Source organism: Coregonus lavaretus (genome assembly GCF_964263955.1).
Source record: "Coregonus lavaretus genome assembly, contig: HAP1_SCAFFOLD_271, whole genome shotgun sequence".
Lineage (NCBI taxonomy): Eukaryota > Metazoa > Chordata > Actinopteri > Salmoniformes > Salmonidae > Coregonus > Coregonus lavaretus.
Genome location: NW_028157817.1, coordinates 361,773 through 370,461, shown reverse-complemented (window position 1 = coordinate 370,461; position 8,689 = coordinate 361,773).

Below are 8,689 nucleotides of genomic sequence, written 5' to 3'. Positions count from 1 at the left end.
AGGATACTGTAGTTATACTAGTATTAAGGGGTTAACAGGATACTGTAGTTATACTAGTATTAAGGGGTTAACAGGATACTGTAGTTATGCTAGTATCAAGGGGTTAACAGGATACAGTAGTTATACTAGTATCAAGGGGTTAACAGGATACTGTAGTTATACTAGTATCAAGGGGTTAACAGGATACTGTAGTTATACTAGTATTAAGGGGTTAACAGGATACTGTAGTTATACTAGTATTAAGGGGTTAACAGGATACTGTAGTTATACTAGTATTAAGGGGTTAACAGGATACTGTAGTTATACTAGTATTAAGGGGTTAACAGGATACTGTAGTTATACTAGTATTAAGGGGTTAACAGGATGCTGTAGTTATACTAGTATTAAGGGGTTAACAGGATACTGTAGTTATACTAGTATTAAGGGGTTAACAGGATACTGTAGTTATACTAGTATTAAGGGGTTAACAGGATACTGTAGTTATGCTAGTATTAAGGGGTTAACAGGATACTGTAGTTATGCTAGTATTAAGGGGTTAACAGGATACTGTAGTTATACTAGTATTAAGGGGTTAACAGGATACTGTAGTTATGCTAGTATTAAGGGGTTAACAGGATACTGTAGTTATACTAGTATTAAGGGGTTAACAGGATACTGTAGTTATGCTAGTATTAAGGGGTTAACAGGATACTGTAGTTATGCTAGTATTAAGGGGTTAACAGGATACTGTAGTTATGCTAGTATTAAGGGGTTAACAGGATACTGTAGTTATGCTAGTATTAAGGGGTTAACAGGATACTGTAGTTATGCTAGTATTAAGGGGTTAACAGGATACTGTAGTTATACTAGTATTAAGGGGTTAACAGGATACTGTAGTTATACTAGTATTAAGGGGTTAACAGGATACTGTAGTTATACTAGTATTAAGGGGTTAACAGGATACTGTAGTTATACTAGTATTAAGGGGTTAACAGGATACTGTAGTTATACTAGTATTAAGGGGTTAACAGGATACTGTAGTTATACTAGTATTAAGGGGTTAACAGGATACTGTAGTTATACTAGTATTAAGGGGTTAACAGGATACTGTAGTTATACTAGTATTAAGGGGTTAACAGGATACTGTAGTTATACTAGTATTAAGGGGTTAACAGGATACTGTAGTTATACTAGTATTAAGGGGTTAACAGGATACAGTAGTTATACTAGTATTAAGGGGTTAACAGGATACAGTAGTTATACTAGTATTAAGGGGTTAACAGGATACTGTAGTTATACTAGTATTAAGGGGTTAACAGGATACTGTAGTTATACTAGTATTAAGGGGTTAACAGGATACTGTAGTTATGCTAGTATTAAGGGGTTAACAGGATACTGTAGTTATACTAGTATTAAGGGGTTAACAGGATACTGTAGTTATACTAGTATTAAGGGGTTAACAGGATACTGTAGTTATGCTAGTATTAAGGGGTTAACAGGATACTGTAGTTATACTAGTATTAAGGGGTTAACAGGATACTGTAGTTATGCTAGTATTAAGGGGTTAACAGGATACTGTAGTTATGCTAGTATTAAGGGGTTAACAGGATACTGTAGTTATGCTAGTATTAAGGGGTTAACAGGATACTGTAGTTATGCTAGTATTAAGGGGTTAACAGGATACTGTAGTTATGCTAGTATTAAGGGGTTAACAGGATACTGTAGTTATACTAGTATTAAGGGGTTAACAGGATACTGTAGTTATACTAGTATTAAGGGGTTAACAGGATACTGTAGTTATACTAGTATTAAGGGGTTAACAGGATACTGTAGTTATACTAGTATTAAGAGGTTAACAGGATACTGTAGTTATACTAGTATTAAGGGGTTAACAGGATACTGTAGTTATACTAGTATTAAGGGGTTAACAGGATACTGTAGTTATACTAGTATTAAGGGGTTAACAGGATACTGTAGTTATACTAGTATTAAGGGGTTAACAGGATACTGTAGTTATACTAGTATTAAGGGGTTAACAGGATACTGTAGTTATACTAGTATTAAGGGGTTAACAGGATACAGTAGTTATACTAGTATTAAGGGGTTAACAGGATACTGTAGTTATACTAGTATTAAGGGGTTAACAGGATACTGTAGTTATACTAGTATTAAGGGGTTAACAGGATACTGTAGTTATACTAGTATTAAGGGGTTAACAGGATACTGTAGTTATACTAGTATTAAGGGGTTAACAGGATACTGTAGTTATACTAGTATTAAGGGGTTAACAGGATACTGTAGTTATACTAGTATTAAGGGGGTTAACAGGATAGTATAGTTATACTAGTATTAAGGGGTTAACAGGATTCTGTAGTTATACTAGTATTAAGGGGTTAACAGGATACTGTAGTTATGCTAGTATTAAGGGGTTAACAGGAAACTGTAGTTATACTAGTATTAAGGGGTTAACGGGATACTGTAGTTATGCTAGTATTAAGGGGTTAACGGGATACTGTAGTTATGCTAGTATTAAGGGGTTAACGGGATACAGTAGTTATACTAGTATTAAGGGGTTAACGGGATACTGTAGTTATACTGGTATTAAGGGGTTAACGGGATACTGTAGTTATACTAGTATTAAGGGGTTAACAGGATACTGTAGTTATACTAGTATTAAGGGGTTAACAGGATACTGTAGTTATACTAGTATTAAGGGGTTAACAGGATACTGTAGTTATACTAGTATTAAGGGGTTAACAGGATACTGTAGTTATACTAGTATTAAGGGGTTAACAGGATACTGTAGTTATACTAGTATTAAGGGGTTAACAGGATACTGTAGTTATACTAGTATTAAGGGGTTAACAGGATACTGTAGTTATACTAGTATTAAGGGGTTAACAGGATACTGTAGTTATACTAGTATTAAGGGGTTAACAGGATACTGTAGTTATACTAGTATTAAGGGGTTAACAGGATACTGTAGTTATACTAGTATTAAGGGGTTAACAGGATACTGTAGTTATGCTAGTATCAAGGGGTTAACAGGATACAGTAGTTATACTAGTATCAAGGGGTTAACAGGATACTGTAGTTATACTAGTATTAAGGGGTTAACAGGATACTGTAGTTATACTAGTATTAAGGGGTTAACAGGATACTGTAGTTATACTAGTATTAAGGGGTTAACAGGATACTGTAGTTATACTAGTATTAAGGGGTTAACAGGATACTGTAGTTATACTAGTATTAAGGGGTTAGCAGGATACTGTAGTTATACTAGTATTAAGGGGTTAACAGGATACTGTAGTTATACTAGTATTAAGGGGTTAACAGGATACTGTAGTTATACTAGTATTAAGGGGTTAACAGGATACTGTAGTTATACTAGTATTAAGGGGTTAACAGGATACTGTAGTTATACTAGTATTAAGGGGTTAACAGGATACTGTAGTTATACTAGTATTAAGGGGTTAACAGGATACTGTAGTTATACTAGTATTAAGGGGTTAACAGGATACTGTAGTTATACTAGTATTAAGGGGTTAACAGGATGCTGTAGTTATACTAGTATTAAGGGGTTAACAGGATGCTGTAGTTATACTAGTATTAAGGGGTTAACAGGATACTGTAGTTATACTAGTATTAAGGGGTTAACAGGATACTGTAGTTATACTAGTATTAAGGGGTTAACAGGATACTGTAGTTATACTAGTATTAAGGGGTTAACAGGATACTGTAGTTATACTAGTATTAAGGGGTTAACAGGATACTGTAGTTATACTAGTATTAAGGGGTTAACAGGATACTGTAGTTATACTAGTATTAAGGGGTTAACAGGATACTGTAGTTATACTAGTATTAAGGGGTTAACAGGATACTGTAGTTATACTAGTATTAAGGGGTTAACAGGATACTGTAGTTATACTAGTATTAAGGGGTTAACAGGATACTGTAGTTATACTAGTATTAAGGGGTTAACAGGATACTGTAGTTATACTAGTATTAAGGGGTTAACAGGATACTGTAGTTATACTAGTATTAAGGGGTTAACAGGATACTGTAGTTATACTAGTATTAAGGGGTTAACAGGATACAGTAGTTATACTAGTATTAAGGGGTTAACAGGATACTGTAGTTATACTAGTATTAAGGGGTTAACAGGATACTGTAGTTATACTAGTATTAAGGGGTTAACAGGATACTGTAGTTATACTAGTATTAAGGGGTTAACAGGATACTGTAGTTATACTAGTATTAAGGGGTTAACAGGATACTGTAGTTATACTAGTATTAAGGGGTTAACAGGATACTGTAGTTATACTAGTATTAAGGGGGTTAACAGGATAGTATAGTTATACTAGTATTAAGGGGTTAACAGGATTCTGTAGTTATACTAGTATTAAGGGGTTAACAGGATACTGTAGTTATGCTAGTATTAAGGGGTTAACAGGAAACTGTAGTTATACTAGTATTAAGGGGTTAACGGGATACTGTAGTTATGCTAGTATTAAGGGGTTAACGGGATACTGTAGTTATGCTAGTATTAAGGGGTTAACGGGATACAGTAGTTATACTAGTATTAAGGGGTTAACGGGATACTGTAGTTATACTGGTATTAAGGGGTTAACGGGATACTGTAGTTATACTAGTATTAAGGGGTTAACAGGATACTGTAGTTATACTAGTATTAAGGGGTTAACAGGATACTGTAGTTATACTAGTATTAAGGGGTTAACAGGATACTGTAGTTATACTAGTATTAAGGGGTTAACAGGATACTGTAGTTATACTAGTATTAAGGGGTTAACAGGATACTGTAGTTATACTAGTATTAAGGGGTTAACAGGATACTGTAGTTATACTAGTATTAAGGGGTTAACAGGATACTGTAGTTATACTAGTATTAAGGGGTTAACAGGATACTGTAGTTATACTAGTATTAAGGGGTTAACAGGATACTGTAGTTATACTAGTATTAAGGGGTTAACAGGATACTGTAGTTATACTAGTATTAAGGGGTTAACAGGATACTGTAGTTATGCTAGTATCAAGGGGTTAACAGGATACAGTAGTTATACTAGTATCAAGGGGTTAACAGGATACTGTAGTTATACTAGTATTAAGGGGTTAACAGGATACTGTAGTTATACTAGTATTAAGGGGTTAACAGGATACTGTAGTTATACTAGTATTAAGGGGTTAACAGGATACTGTAGTTATACTAGTATTAAGGGGTTAACAGGATACTGTAGTTATACTAGTATTAAGGGGTTAGCAGGATACTGTAGTTATACTAGTATTAAGGGGTTAACAGGATACTGTAGTTATACTAGTATTAAGGGGTTAACAGGATACTGTAGTTATACTAGTATTAAGGGGTTAACAGGATACTGTAGTTATACTAGTATTAAGGGGTTAACAGGATACTGTAGTTATACTAGTATTAAGGGGTTAACAGGATACTGTAGTTATACTAGTATTAAGGGGTTAACAGGATACTGTAGTTATACTAGTATTAAGGGGTTAACAGGATACTGTAGTTATACTAGTATTAAGGGGTTAACAGGATGCTGTAGTTATACTAGTATTAAGGGGTTAACAGGATGCTGTAGTTATACTAGTATTAAGGGGTTAACAGGATACTGTAGTTATACTAGTATTAAGGGGTTAACAGGATACTGTAGTTATACTAGTATTAAGGGGTTAACAGGATACTGTAGTTATACTAGTATTAAGGGGTTAACAGGATACTGTAGTTATACTAGTATTAAGGGGTTAACAGGATACTGTAGTTATACTAGTATTAAGGGGTTAACAGGATACTGTAGTTATACTAGTATTAAGGGGTTAACAGGATACTGTAGTTATACTAGTATTAAGGGGTTAACAGGATACTGTAGTTATACTAGTATTAAGGGGTTAACAGGATACTGTAGTTATACTAGTATTAAGGGGTTAACAGGATACTGTAGTTATACTAGTATTAAGGGGTTAACAGGATACTGTAGTTATACTAGTATTAAGTTGCCTCTCTTAGTTAGAAATCCGCTAATTTAGCCAATAGCATTAAGAATCAATCTGTTCCAGCTTTTGCTCTAGAATTGGAATTAGAACTAGAATAAGAACTCTTTGGTTCTGTTCCTCCTCTCTTCTCCTAGGTGGTGGGTGGCCTTGACATACACAAAAAGATGGTGGTGGACGTGTGAGCCCGTCCCTCCTCCTCCTCTCTCCCCCTCACTTTCTTCTCCGTCGGTCTCTGAAGATCTGTTCAAGACGTCTGGCAAACGCTCTATGTATTTCAATGGAAGTATTCTCTCTCCCCGTGAAGCCACCTTTTTTCTTCTAAACAAGCCACGAGCCTCGCGAAGCCAACTTCGAAGTGTTATTGAACTCCGATCCTCTCAATAACCTGAAGGACAGCTATTCTCGTTTGTAAGAGCATCCCAGTTCAATGGAGGGGGAGGGCGGGAGAAAGCTTGGCTTGTTTATATTGAGTTAATTATTTTTTGTTGTAATATAATTTTTTAATATTTATTTTCGTTCTGGTCTCTTTTTTTTTTTTATAGACAAGTATATCTATAATGTCTCTTTCGCGGGGAAATGTGTCGTTAGCTGAGGTGTTACGTTAAATAATATACTTGATTTCAGTTACAATTCAAAACGTAGTGTGAAGTGCCAACCAGGACATATCATACTGTTATTATGAACTATCCATCGTCACTGTCAGTGATGGACTGGTCTGCGATGCGTCAAACACTCGCTGCACGATCACTAATGGTTAGATGCAAATTTCATTTTCAAAAATAAACAGCAGTTTCTTTTACTCTATTTGACCCTTGAACAGGTTATATTAGATCAGTTAAACTTCCAATCAGGTTGGATTAGATCAGTTAAACTTCCAATCAGGTTGGATTAGATCAGTTAAGCTTCCAATCAGGTTGGATTAGATCAGTTAAGCTTACGATCACATTAAACATACAATTTTGTAACAAGAGTGAAAGGATGTGTTATTTATATGTTTATATTGTTGGAGATTAATATTCTAAACGTAGAGATAGATGCCAAGAAAGTGATGTCTTTGCACACTTATTTGTAATTTACTTTAACGACACGTTTTTACGTCGAACCATAGGACAATCCCCCACAATGCAAAGTAAATGGGCGGCAGGTAGCCTAGCAATTAGAGGCGAGCCAGCAACCGGAGGGTTGCCAGTTTGAATCCCGGGTCTGACGGGAAAAATCTGGAGGGAAGTGAGCTGGCAACCGGAGGGTTGCCAGTTTGAATCCCGGGTCTGACGGGAAAAATCTGGGGGGAAGTGAGCTGGCAACCGGAGGGTTGCTGCTGGTATCAAATCCTAGAAGCCATCACCTGCCATTGTACCCTTGAGCAAGTCCCTTAACCCCCCCACAGCAACTGCTCCACGGGTGCCGTAGTATGGCAGTCCTCTGCACCAACCTCTGTGTGTGTGTGTGTGTGTGTGTGTGTGTGTGTGTGTGTGTGTGTGTGTGTGTGTGTGTGTGTGTGTGTGTGTGTGTGTGTGTGTGTGTGTGTGTGTGTGTGTGTGTGTGTGTGTGTGTGTGTCTTTTGGAGAGTTGGGATAAAGTCAAATGTTCAGTTGCACCTTGTGTAAAATTGGATGAATAAAGGGATCTTGTATAGCTTAATCACTCAAGTTGAAAAATCTCTTAAACATGGAGCATCTATGTATTTGTATTTTATTACATTTTGAACTGAAGTGAGGAATATCCTAAGATCGAGATGAGAAAGATTATGAATGTCAGTGAGTTATTGAGAGAATATTTAACGTTATGGGCATCTTATTGAGACAACTGCAAACAGCGTAGTTATTGTATATTAGGTCAATGTTTGATCATCTTCTTAGCCAAGAGAGGCTGCAGCAGCTCGATGTCGAAGCCCTCCTGAATAGTGCAGCTACAGTACAGGGTTCTTTCTAATGCAACAACGGAGTTACTCGTAACTTTTGACATGATCAACGGGATACTGTACATTTGAGAGTTGTGTGTACATTAAGTTCTTAATCTTCACCACGTTCTATCACGATCACCTCATGGGTCCCTTGTCCCGCCCAGTGGTATTTCACAGAAGGGAGATTGACACCAGCTTAACCAAACCACCCCATGAAAATAACTGTAACAAAATGGCGTCGGGGTGCATTTTTAATGACTCGATAGCTGGTTTGGAAACCGACGTTTTTAAGTGAGACATTGAGTTGGGAGTCATTGGGTGAGTCTCAAATGGCACCCTATTCCCGATTTTATAGTGCACTACTTTTAACCAGGGCCCATAGATCTGGTCAAAATGAGTGCATCATATAGGGAGCCATTTGGGATGGATCCCGTTTCCCTTCATAGAGCACTGGACAAGTGGCTTTGCTTGCGCCTCCCCTGTGCTTGCACGATGATTTTCATTGTGCCATGTAGATGAACCCATTTAAATAATCCTCATTAACACATGAATGGTGAGGTCAGTAATAATGCTATTTGATAATCCACTGGGATACAACATGGATGTTGCCAAACTTTGGTAAATGTACACATTATGAGAAGTAATCCAAACAAACTGAACTACATGTTAACTTTTTTTGTATCCCCATCCCCCCCCCCGGATCAGCGAAATGCTTCTATTCCAGTAAAAGGTGCAAATCTGGTCCCAAGTCAACTGCCACGCATTGTACTCCGCTTTCAA